Consider the following 538-nt stretch of genomic DNA (forward strand, 5'->3'; position numbering starts at 1 on the left):
GTGATCCTGGAGCTGAGCATCCCTGCGGTGATCCCAGAGCTGAGCATCCCTGCAGTGATCCTGGGCCTGAGCATCCCTGCGGTGATCCCAGGGCAGAGATGGTCAATTCCCAGCCCTTCTGGCTGCAAATAGACACCTTTAATCAAACATTCCCTGGCAAAGCTGTGATCCCACCAGTGCCCTGTGTGGATCGATGCAGCCTGCGAGTCAATGCTGTCCCCAGAACATCCCATTATCCCCCCCCTGCCGGGCACTGGGTTATTTTGAGAGCCTCAAGGCTTCATCCTGACAAGTAAAGAGTGTTTCTGTCTCGGGAGCAGCCGGTTCCTGGCACTGGAATGGGCTGGAGGATGCTCAGGTGGACGCCAGGCGCTGGTGGTTGGAGACGAGACATTGATCAAGCAGCAAATGTCTCTCCTGGTTTGATCACAGCAGGAGGTGCTGAGCCCCGCTCTGGGACGTGATCCCGCCAGGACATGGGAATGCTGCCCCGGTAGAATGAAAGGCAGGGAAGGAGGAAAGGTGCTGGCTTGTTCCC

Source organism: Nestor notabilis, unplaced genomic scaffold (genome assembly GCF_000696875.1).
Source record: "Nestor notabilis isolate BGI_N333 unplaced genomic scaffold, ASM69687v1 scaffold31594, whole genome shotgun sequence".
Classification (NCBI taxonomy): domain Eukaryota; kingdom Metazoa; phylum Chordata; class Aves; order Psittaciformes; family Psittacidae; genus Nestor; species Nestor notabilis.